The sequence below is a fragment of the Microtus ochrogaster genome, chromosome 22, assembly GCF_000317375.1.
Source record: "Microtus ochrogaster isolate Prairie Vole_2 chromosome 22, MicOch1.0, whole genome shotgun sequence".
Classification (NCBI taxonomy): Eukaryota; Metazoa; Chordata; class Mammalia; order Rodentia; family Cricetidae; genus Microtus; species Microtus ochrogaster.
The window spans coordinates 21,359,905-21,372,667 of record NC_022023.1 but is presented as its reverse complement, the minus strand read 5'-3'; positions in this window follow the sequence as shown (position 1 = coordinate 21,372,667).

The following is a 12,763-nucleotide window of genomic DNA, read 5'->3' as shown; positions in this document are numbered from 1 at the left end:
ATGTACCAGCAGATCATAGATGGGATGGGATGGATGTCATAACCCTGGTTCTGGGCCTGGGTAGTTGGAGCATTGGTCAGCCCACAAGCTCTCCAGAGTTCTCATTACCAAGGTGAGTAGTCTATCCTAAACATGAATGAGCAAGGGGCAGGGCCAGTTCTCTTGCTTTCACACCCTCAGGGTCAACTCTCTAACATCAGGCCATCAGGACCAGCTCCACTGTATTTTTTTTAATTTCTTTGTATATTTTTATATTATAGTATAATTACATCATATCCCCCTTCTCATTCCTCTGAACTCTCCCATATACTTTTTGCTTTCTTAAAAATTAATGGCCTCTTTTTTCATTAATTTTTGTTATGTACACACACACACACATGTTGCTAAATACGTAAGTACAACCTGCTCAGTCTGTATGTTATTCACATGTATGTTTTCAAGATTGATTATTGGATATTATATATCAATTGGTGTGTTCTTTCCTAGGGAAGACTCTCTCACTATCAGCATTCCTTAGTTTCCTATAGATTTGTTGTTATTATTGTTGCTAGTGCGTGTATATTTGTGTGTGTGTGTATGTGTGTGTGTGCACGCGTGCGCATGCATGCATGCTGTGGGACAATGATCTGTATCCTATCACTTGTATTTTAAATAAACACTGATTGGCCAGTAACCAGTCAGGAAGTAGAGGCAGGGCAACAAGAACAGGAGAATTCTGGGAAGAGGAAAGATTCAGTTTGCACTCATCATCCAGACACAGAGGAGGTACTATGTGACTGGTTTGCCAAAAAATGCACCAAGCCACATGGTTAACACAGACAAGAATTATGGGCTAATAGAAGTTGTAAGAATTAAGAAGAAGCCTGGGCTAATAGGCCAATCCGTTTATAATTAATGTAGACCCCTGTGTGTTTCTTTGGGGCTGAATGGCTGCACCAGAAACCTCTGTCAACAGAATGGCACCAATGTGGACAATTGCATCCACAAAAAACCCGAGAGAGCTTGGGAAATAATTCTAGACAAAAAAGAACAGAGTTAAGCATGGCTTCTTGTTAGCATGTTCTCAGGTGGGATTTGTTTGCTAGAGGCAAGTGCGCCTCATTTAAGAGAGACTTCCTGACTCAGCTTTAGAAGCAAAAACCTTGCAGCTCTTTTAAGAGGCCCCACCAATAAACACTTAAATGGTGTTTATGAGAAGCCAACAACCTACTTCCTGTAGTGGCAGGGACTTTGAAATTCCATAGAGTTGTGGAAATAAACATGACTCTGGCAAAGACCTCCACCATGAGGCTATACTCTCAGAAAGCTAAGGAATGGGGCGGATCTAGCCATCAAAGCCAAGGCTTTAATTCTAGCCATATCATTTAGCAAATTAAAGACTCATGTGATCAGAAAAAAAGAGATAGTCTAGAACAATCAATTCACTCTTTTTTCCAAAACACTCAAACTTAAACATGTGTCTACACAACTTTGAGGAAAATAAACACTGTAAAAGAGCTGACAAGGAAAGAAATAGATAACCGAAGAAGGAAGACAACTAAACATAAAAGAAAATCACCCTTTGTGGAATTCCCCTCTGTATGCTGTGAATGTGTTTTACTACCATTGGTTAATAAAGAAGCTGCTTTAGTTAGGGTTAGGGTTAGGGTTTGGGTTAGGGAAAAGAAGGCAGAGTCTGGGAGACATCGTGTAGCTGCCAAAGGAGACAGAAGCCCTGGAACCTTGTTGGTAAACCACGAGCCTCATGGTAAAATACAAAATAATAGGAATGGGTTAATTTAAGATGTAAGAGTTAGTTAATAAAAACACAGAGCTAATAGGCAAAACAGTTTTTTAATTAAAAAAAAAAGAAAATCACCTTTATGTTCAGACTTAGATGATGGTCTAAAGGAAAAGCTGTGCTGTAGCTGGCTGAGAAATTTGAATTCTATTTGCTCAAATTAAACAGTTAATAGAAAGATTGAAAAAGAAATTTCTCAGACCAAAGAGAAAATACAAGAAACAAAAGCATACTTGATTTAAAAACACAATTACTTAAGGATGTCTGATTTTTGTCTACCGTCATTTAATTAAGAGAGAAAAAAAATGTAAGAAAAGACCTGTATATTTTACAGACAACTATTCCCAGGCCTAAAGTAGACCGGAAAAAGAGCCTGTTGGTCAAGTTCTCATCAGCCACTAGACTTTCTGCACTCCTATCTTGTAGGGGAAGTACTGAGGAACTCACACAGAACTAAATGTACTTTTTGAAGTGAGCGCTAAGTAGTTTTTCAGGTAGAAAGAGACTCAAGTCCTTTTCTTCCTATAGATTCATTCTTGAAGAGGCATTTTAGGAATAGCTGAGAATAATTAGAAAAATCAAAAAAGAGAGATAGATGGCTCCTAAACTCATAGATATAAATTGAGTGGGTATAGATGGGATCTTAGGTATGACAAAGCCGAGAGAGAGGTTGGAAATATTGGGAATAAACAGGGCAATGGTAGTCTGATCTTAGATGCATAAAGAAAAGCTGAAAAATGGTTAAATTTAATGATGCAAGCAAGAAAGGCCTATGACTTGAAACAGAAGAATAAAAAGTTTCTTATGTGACCTGCGAAGACATTGCTCAGCGATGTGCATGTTAAGCAATGTAGCTTATTCTAACTGGCAAACATTAACTCTCTCTCTTTAAATGATAGTGATAGTGGAGGATGTCAGAATGCCTTGCCTTAATGTTACCAAACAACTAAAATTTATTGTCTCCTCCCTCTACTTTTAATTGGCATTAAAATGTTAAATTTTACATACAAAAAAAGTACCTGCTTCATTGATCAGAAAAAAAAAGCAAAGACCAGTGAAATAGCCTCACATACTTGCAATGAAACCCACTGAACATGTCATATTCCTTGTGTGCTGTAGAAATTGGTTTGCTAGAATATTAAGAAATTTTGCATCTGTGTCCATCACTTGTTTTTATATCCTTGTATTTTCCCTGAGTTGAGTAGCAGGATAATTTCTGACTCATTAAAGCAAGTTCAGTTTTGACCCTGAAATAATATAGGCACAAATAACACTAAAAGATTGAGCACATTGTATTTATGTATTTGGAGAAATGTGTATGTGTAGGTGCTCATGTGGATATGTGTATATGTATATGTGTGCATGCGTTCATGTGTGCATGCATATGATATGCAACTATGTATGTTCTCATCTTACTGCTGAAACCACCCTTATTGCTATGCGAGATGATAGTCTATATTCTTTTTATGGTTTTTCTTTTGGGATAATCTTTATCTGAGTATATATTCACTTCCGCTTTCTTTTAACTTTTGATGGATGATGTTTACTCAGTCTGTACATATGTGCATTAGGGAAGTGAGTTTCTTAAATGCAGCATGTAGTTGGGTCTCTGTCTCTTTTTATTCGTTCAGCCAGTATTTATACTTGATTTGTGGATCTAATAATTTCTTTTCCATGTTATCACTGATAGCAGGAGCATCTTCTTGTCTTTTTATAAATTGCTTCTCTTTATTTTGAAGATTTTGTGAATTTTTTTTGTTTGTTGTCTCTCTTGCTGGTGTTTGTTTCTCTTTCTCCTTTGCGTGTCTATTCTAGTTAATTTTGTATGTTGATATGTGTTCAAGGTGATGAAAAGGCTTTGTGTAAGATTCTCGTAAGCTTCATAGATGGTTGGGAGATAATAATTTTTTAGTTTCTGCTTATCTGTGTAATATTATACTTTTTTCTTCGGTTTTTAATGGCATTTTATCTGGGCCACATAGTCTAGTTTTTTCTCACCACTTTAATTACTTAATCCCATTTTTTCTTCCTTGTGTGAATTTTTTTTTTTTGAAAAATCTGCTGTAAGTCTAAGAACATGCCTTTTATATGACTAGTTACTTTTCACTTATTTTAAGGGTGTTCCATTTGTCTTGTACCTTCATAATCATCTTAATGCACCATCAAGGATGACTCTTTTGGTTTAATACAGTATTCATTGTTTGACATTCTTCTTTCTAAGGATGCCTAATTCTAAAAATTTGGTAAGTTATTGGTTATAATTTTTTAAAAATGGGTTTCAAATGTCTTTTCCTTTTTCTTGTTTTAGTTTTGTTTTGCTTTTTGAGGCAGGGTTTCTCTGTGTGACAGCCCTGACTGTAGTGGAATTCACTCTTTAGATTACGCTGGACTTGAACTCATAGAGATCCAACTGCCTCTGTCTCCCACAGCTGGGATTAAAGGCTTGTGCCACCACTGCTGGCCTTCTTTTCAGCAGTGTGGTTTTGGTAACTAAGGCTCTAGAGCTGAAGAATGACTGGAATTTTTCCCCAAGGCACTCAAGAAAATCTCCGTCTAGTAACCACAGTGCTGGAATTGCAACTTCTGGGTGGGACTTTTTCCTGGCTCCTGGAGACAAGTTTAGCTGATGTCACAGTGTTACATATCAGCTGCTGCAATAGGACCCATGGGCTACAAAGGAGACCTATCCCACGGAGCAAATGCAGACGGTAATGTAACGCAGTTACAACAGCACCGGGATTCCTATTACAACAGAAACTGGATTTCAATCCTTAAGGACTGAGCAGTTTTCTTGAATTCACGACTATGTATCTTTTTCTATGATTGGATTTCTGATGTATTCCCTCTTACCTTTTCCTGGCAAGGTGCCTCTCTACACCACCCACACCAGGAGCTGAAGATAATTTTGCGATTTGCTTTGTTCTCTTTTCTGGGCTGCCTTATGGGCTCTCCATGCTGATTAAGGCTTGTCTGACGTCCTTGACAATTTTTAGAGTTCTTCAACCAGGCTCTTAGAGATAATGTTGCATTGGGGCCCTAGATGTTCTTTGTGGCAGAACCATAGGAAAAGAGCGCATCCCATCCAGGGTAGTGCTCTAAAGTTCTCTAGAGATGGTGGTGGTGATTTGACAATAAGGAAACAGAAAGAATTGACAGCTTAAATAGACTCTTCCTCCTGGACTGCACACGTCTCAACAGGCGCGGTTTTCTTTACTACTGGTGGGGTCCCCTTTGCCTTACAGTCCATGAGCTACCAGTCCACAAAGGAAGAAGGGGCAGAAGCAATGGTAGAGAGCCTTGGATGGCATGTGAACACTGAGGAAATAGCTTTCTACAACTTGACTTCAGTGAGACAGCTCAACTTTATTCCAGAGTATAGGGGATATACAGGATTGGGGTGGTAGCCACCCAGGCTCACCGTTGGGCCTTAGGTTGGTCCATCATAACATCTACCTCATCTAGGACCTGATGGAGCTCCTGAAGGGATTGGTCCGGTGAAATCATACCTGAAGGATCCCTTAGACTCAGGGCAGTCACAGGATATCCCAGAGAAGCTCCAATGAGGATCCAGTGATGATGGTGTACCAGAAACCAGAGGTCTTTGACCAGACCAGTGACTCACTGCCATGAACATTTGCTGGAAAAGCTGATAGGACAAAATGTATACTATATGACACACAGAGGATACCATTGCTACCAGGACAAATGAAGACGTGCTGGTGAGGCAGGAAAGAAGGAGAGGCAAAGAGGATTTTGGTTTATTTTTGTTTGTTTGTTCTGGTTTTTTTTTTTAGTTCTTATTTTGTTTGCCTGTTTGCCTTATTTTGTTTTCTTTTGTGGGAGGCTACAGGACTGAGGGGGAGGATATGGGGGCAGCCGGAGGTGAGCAGAATTGGGGTACATGATGTGAAATTCCTAAAGAATCAATAAATAAGTTAAATTTTCAAAAAGAAAAGATTGGGGTGGTAGCTGGGCAAACCATAATTTCTCTCAGGTGGCCTGCTTCAGTGAAAATAGTTAGACCGTGTTCTTTCATTTCTATGTGGGCAGTGAAGGAAGAATGTTTGCAAACACCTGTGCATCCTTGAGATGAGCTAAACACTCAGGCCTAGAGACGTCTTCCAGATAAGGTTAAGTAGAGAGCAGAAAGCTGCTATTGGGGCAGGAGTGAGAATTCATCCCATTGTGCTGAGCCTGGGGGGAGCTGCTAAGCTATGGGAGACTGCACCATCTGACCAGCGGGGCCTCCCAACAACCACTCACATAACTGTATTGCTGGGAAGATGTGGCAATGTTTGGAGGTTGGGGTCAGGGTTTAGTAGAGGAAGTATATCATTTGCTTCTGATCAGTAGTGATCAGGGATCCCAGTATATTGTTGTCTTCTATTTATTCACAACAAAGATTTATCTATAAAAAAAAGTCTCTGCTTAGGCAGCTTAAATAAATTATCATAAACCATTTGGTTTGTATGCAACGAATACTTATTTAACACAGTTCTTAAGGCTGTGGACTCCATGATCAAGGCCCCCGAGCGCAGTGTCTGGTGAGGGCTCTCTTCCTCCGTGGCAGCCCTCTTTCCACTCCAACTTTGCATGGCATAAAAGACAAGGGAAATTTTTCTAATTTATTTGCTAATCTTGTTTCTAAGAACTCCATTTCATGACCTAGTCACACTAGTTCCATGAGAATAATTTTTTTAAAATATTTGAGAAAGATTTCTTATTTTAATTCACCATATGATGTGAACATGCATGCATCTACATACATTTATAAATATTTACGCATATTACAGTTCCACAGAAGGAGCAGAATGTGCATGGCAGTGTCTTGAGCCATTCCACCATCCAGCGCTGTAGTTTCTACTCTAGATATGAAGACACTGGGGCTTCAGGAAGTTAACTCTGCTGTTCAATTATAATTAAACGCCATGGTATTAAAGCCTGGACAGGAAGGAACCTTTACTCTTTTGGATCCTGGTCTTTGTGGCCGGCCAGACTCCTAGAAGTAACTGAATTACTAATGCAAGACAGCTGGAGATGGGGAAACTTTCCATTGCCTCATGAGCCTAATTTGGTGTCAGCCGTAGCTCTGAGACTCTCTCCTTTAAATTGCCCCTTTAGGACATGCAAAAAATCTGTTGTCTGACTCCAGAGAACACAGTGGAAAAAGACAAGAGTAGGTGGGAGAGATGAAGTAACAGTGAAATTTTATAGATCACTGGGCTATTTGGAAAGATGTAAAAGACAAGGTTTAAAATATAATGGAAAGTTTTAAGAACACGTGTAAATTACATCCATAATACTTCTGCTGAACTATGAATTATCAAAATCCCTCATGAAAACTAAGGGTTTGGAGAGCAGGCATTTATTATTAGCAAGAATGAGATTCTATTTGTTTTGGAAATCTTTCATAAACAGACAATGTAAATACCTGATAGAAGTAGATAGCTCAACCAGTTTGTAAGAAGCCATTGATGAGAAGCAAGGGAAAAGACTATCAGAAAAAAAATCATCATTAAAATGTCAGTCATTATAAAAGCACCCAAATCTGAGAGCATTCTTCCATTCCTATGACGCTCATGAAAGCAAACTCAAATTCCTTAGCTTAGTCAGAAAATGCTAATTATTCATAAATATTTTTTATAATTCATTACAACTATGATTCAAAATCGCCAACATAAACGACCATCACTAAATGGTAATTATTCAGGTGACTATAACAGGACCCTGACTCACTAAAGTGAATTGTGAAGCTGGAGTTGGAAAAATGGCTCAGTTGATAGAGTATATGTATGCTCCTTAGGTGTAGGAACCCAGGTTTGAATCTATAAATAACACAGACAACAGAGTATAAAAAAACAAACTTGAAACCTCAGTATTTATATGGTGAGATGGGAGACAGACAGGAAAGCCCTTGGGAGTTCCCAATACTCTTAAGCTGTCCACACTTTCATTTGGGTACCCCCACACACTAACACACATGGTCACAAATACATGCACTCACATACCATATACATGCACAAATAAATTTTGAAGCCTGAAGTCAGTGAGTGGGTGTAACCTGAGGGCCAGGCTTGTTGGGGTTTCTGTCCTGCCCAGTTCCCATAGCTGGCAAGTCCCAAAAATCACACAGAGGTCTCCATAAGTTATAAACTGAATGGCCCATTAGCTCAGGTTTTGTATTAGCTCTTATAACGTATATTAGCCCATTATTCTAGTATGTGTTAGCCACAGGGCTCGGTACCTTTTTCAGCGGGGTAGATCACATCCTGCTTCTTCAGTGATCTGGGCAGGACTGGGGAGGAATGGGCTTCCTCCTTCCCAGAATTTTCCTGTTCTCATCCCCGTGCCTCTACTTCCTGTCTGGTTGACCCGCCTATCCTTCCTGCCTGGCCAATCAGCATTGATTTAAAACCTGATTGACAGAATACAATTCTCCCACACCAAGTGGGGAAGTTGGGTGAAGAGACAGACAAAGCACATCTCCCATGTTATTTCAATAAAGATTATTTAGTGATGTCACATTAATTAAAGAGAATGTGATGGTATGAAAGGTATTCATATATGTAAGAAGGTACTATGGATGAATACTAGTGAATCTAGTCCAAGAGGACTGCTGAGGTTATGGACCAACCTTATTCAGAATCATGATTAATGACTGCAAAGACAGGAGAAGATACAGAAGTGCTTTCTGTATGATACACGCATATACATATATAGACATAACACACCTATGTTACAGTCGATGATGAGATGGTAGAGAGTCAGAAGGATCCTTAGAAGCTTACAGGCCAATTAGTCGGGTGTACATGATAGACAGAGACAGACGGATAGACAGGCAGGCAGGCACACATGCACATGTGTGTGCGCGCACACACACACACACACACGACAAAGAAAGACAGAGAGAGATAGAGAATGGGAAATTGATGGGAGAAAGATTCTTAGACTCTTTGCCTGTGTAGTAGTCTAGTCCTAAGCACAATACTTGCTGCACCTGGGGGTGACAATATGCACATCCAAGGACTGTGGAGTCTGGGACAACACAGGCACTGAGGTGTGACACCTGCACAGAGAACCCCCTACTCTGTCAAACAGTCACAGACACCATCTTCTGCTTGCTATGCCAAATCCCTTTGCAGAGGCCTTTCATCTAGACCTCGACTGGGCCCAACAAGCAACGTGAATAAAAGGAATGGAGCTCAGCAACCTATGAGTTCACTCAACAATGCCAAGTCTATTCCACTGGCTCTCAGTAATTCAGGCTTGCAGAGGAAGGAGTTAAATGAACATTTAAAACTGAATATTTAGCAGTGTTCATCACGTAGCTGACACCAGGGAGTGGCTGCATTCTTTTTCTGCTATTCTCTTAAGCTAATATCATGTAGTTTTTATTTTGTGAACCAATAATTTCGATGTAATAATGTGAACATATGAAGGAGACAAGATTGTATCCCAATGAATTAAATGAAAGAAAAGCTGAAATCTCGGAATTTGTCGGGCATAACGAGTATCATATAATAAAGTCATCCCCAAGAGAGAGAAGCTGGCTGGAATAATGATGCGTTGCCTTCTGGCACTGAGTGCCTAGCGAGGTTGAACTGCGGGTATGATTTGGAAGGCAACAAAAGGCAAACTGCGTATTTCCTCAAAAACTTAGATTCTTGATATTTTTATTTGTAGTCTTGGATTCAATTTTTTTGGAAATGTGCAAAATATCAAAACGATGATCATATGTGTAGAAACATATAGGTGCATCTTGTGCATGTTTATATGTGTGTGTGTCTACCTATTTGTCCTGTGTAACCTATTTCTTCCTAAACGCAGTCTTCCTCAGGAGCTCAACAGATTTTAAAGCCTTGTTACTAGACAAACTTTAGTTTGTGAAAAGGTGGGGAAGGGATAAAAGGAATCACACATGCGAGAGATAAAGCCCCAAGGATGCCAAGCTGTGAGAAAGTTTCTGGAACACATTAGATCCTTGCTGTGGGACAATGATCTTGTACCCTGTAAAGATTTATCAGTTGTATTGCTTTAATAAAATGCTGATTGGCCAGGAGCCAGGCAAGAAATATAGGCAAGGTGACCAGGCAGGTAGTAGAGTCAGGGCAACGAGAACAGAATTCCGGGAAGAGGAAAGATTCAGTCTGCAGTCATCATCCAAACACAGAGATGAGAATGCCTCTCTGAATAAAGGTACCAATCCACGTGGCTAACACAGCCAAGTATTATGGGCTAATATAAGTAATAAGAGTTAATAAGAAGCCTGAGCTAATAGGCTAACCAGTTTATAATTAATGTAGGCCTCTGTGTGTTTGTGACCGAACTGCTGCAGAACCAGGTGGGACAGAAACGTCTGAAACAGATCCTGAAGTTTTATTTGCCTGTTTGCTCCTGCTAATCAACAGCAAACTGTATCCCCAGACCAAGAAAGGATTTTCGCATTTCAGTCCTGACCATGCAACCCAGGGCCTTGGGCCTGCTAGGTGGGTGCTGTGTCACTGAGCTACATCAGAATCCCTCCCCAGCCCACCCCACCCACCCCTGCCAAGAAATTTTACATGGTATACTGGGTGCCCAGTTAGGGGAAGTCACTTTTATGATCACAACAGTAAATATCTTAGAATGAAAAGTCATTTCTGTTTGTAGTTGAACTAAATGTTCAAACACAGGATAAGACTGTGTGAGAACATTCTGGTTCGTTAAAATGACTTCCATTACTCACTCAGAAAATTAAAGTGTCTTTACATGTGCATTTGCCTTGGCCACTTGATATACATTCCAAATATAAGAGCTACAACTGGCTCTTTTCATATTCTGAATACTGATGACTGGCCTTAGTTTATCCGTAAAATCAAACAACACTGTTCTATAACTTTTCTTGAAATAAAACTAGAAGTGCAGATATTATGTCCTAAGTGTGCAGATCAACACATTTTATAAAGTAAATAAGCTTATGTAACTAGAATGGGAACCAAAATATTAGAACAATGAATAGCCAGGAGTCGGAGAGCAGGCTCAGTCAGTCATGACGGTCCTAGCTTACCTACACTGCTTTCCAACTTCCATGCTCTGGGGTGTGTTTTACCTGTATCTTAACTTGGCTTCATACTGAAATCATACTTTCTAGCTCCCTATCTTTGAGTCACCTGGGCTGGTAGTTGAGAAGCAGATTCATAGTGCTCCATGTAACCACAGTAGAGTTAATTTCTGCCTATTCCACTTAACAGTTACAACAGCCTCAGCACAGATAATGAAGGAAATGGGCTTTCTCATTTGTGAAAGAGGCAAGTAGCGGCACTGTGAATGGCTGGACAGATGCATGTCTATGTGGTTATGTGCCAAACGGTGATCTTGTGGGAATGGGCACAGGACATGTGTGATCAACTTTAATGGAAATTTCTGAACAGCAAATTTACCAAAGAAGTAGCATGAATTAAATTCCCAGGTAACTGTTTTTACATAGTTGTATTTGATATTTTAAATTTTATTTGTGTGATAACTAAAAGTGTTGGCCAACTTTTATGCTTGTTAGCCATTTGGGTAGGCACTTTAGGAAATACCTATTTACATCTTTATTCTGAAATATTTGACTTTTCATGATATCCTGTATACAAATCATTTATTAGGCCATATATAAAAATAATAACAGTAATATAATATGGCATATAATAACAAGTAAATAATAGAACATAAAGATAACCACTCTTTTTACTCTTAAATCATTATTTTTAAAGAAAAGTTAATTCTACTCTTCTCCAAAGCACTATTGTATTCCCTTTGAATTGACATTTTGTTTATAGCTTAAGACATTTTTGCTTTTATTATATGGTATAAAGATATTTTCTTATGTTTTTTTATTTTGCCTTCCACTTTTATATATGATAAATTGATATTTGTCTATGGGGTAAGGAAAGGGGTTAATATTTTACTCATATTAATACAAAGATAACCCAACAACATTTTACAAAGATTTTTTTCTCTGCACTGAAAAGATACAGCCTAAGACAAAGTGTTTACCACGTATGTGGGTATCAGCAGCATCCAGGTTTTGACTTCTTTATTTTTCACTTCTTGTGACCATGACACGTTATCTTAGTTACAGTGGGCTTATGGGTTAGCATTCACTTTTACAATACTGACTTATCTGTTGTTGAAATCCTGCATTCCCATATAGTCTTAGAATCAGTTAATAAGTTTCTGCACTTATTTTAATGAGAAGTGCATTCAATCTTTTGCACTTACATATACTTGGTTTTCTAACAAATAAATCCATCATCTATCTTTCCTCATCTTTTTTGTGTAGTGGCTTCTATACCTTCCATCCCATATCTATGCTCATCAAGGGGATTATTGAATACTATTATATTCACACACACACACACACACACACACACACACACACACACACACACATATCCTGAAGTGTTGGAAATGAGGATTATACTCTCTTTATAACATGTGTGGGTGAATGTTATACTTTTATTTGCATATAATCTAGGAAACCTTGTACAAGATTGGTGTTTTTTTATATTCATTTTTAGAAAGAATTCTGACAATTTTTGTATCTATTTCTATTAAAGCACCTCACTGACATTTGATATGTTCCCCAAAATATTAACATTCTATGTCCCGGAACACCCATCATTTCCATGTAAAGAAAGTTCAGTCAGCTTCATGCAAAGAAGAGCCTGTTTTAACAGCACTGCTCTGGAATTTCAGCTTCTGTTGAATCATCAATGAGCTGTTCACCATACTTTCAGGAGTTGTTCTTTTCAGCCACTGTTTCCATAAGTGTGTGGATATGGTCAGGATGGGCAAACCGTAACAGAGATACTTTTAGATACATTCGCATATTGACATTGCCACATGCCTATGGATATTTTTGTTGTTGTAGAGTTCATGATGCAGCTAGTTATTTTCCTCACAAGAATCATCCTTAATTCTAATTACTGCCTCCTCTTCCTCCTCTTCTCTCTCTCT